Genomic DNA, 277 nt, shown 5'->3' with positions numbered 1-277 from the left:
TAAAAAAAATTTTTTTTAATGTTTATTTCTTTTTGAGACAGAGAGCGAGCATGAGCCGGGAAGGGGCAGAGCGAGAGAGAGAGAGAGAGACACAGAATCTGAAGCAGGCTCCAGGCTCTGAGCTGTCAGCACAGAGCCTGACTTGGGCTCAAACCCACAGACTTTGAGATCATGACCCGAGCCGAAGTCAGACACTTAACTGACTGAACCACCCAGGCACCCCATGACCTGACATGAAGTTTTATATTCTCCAAGAAATTACTGGCATAACACAGTA

Source organism: Felis catus, chromosome X, assembly GCF_018350175.1.
Source record: "Felis catus isolate Fca126 chromosome X, F.catus_Fca126_mat1.0, whole genome shotgun sequence".
Classification (NCBI taxonomy): Eukaryota; Metazoa; Chordata; class Mammalia; order Carnivora; family Felidae; genus Felis; species Felis catus.
The sequence above is the reverse complement of the archived record's forward strand: the minus strand, read 5'-3'. Positions refer to the sequence as shown.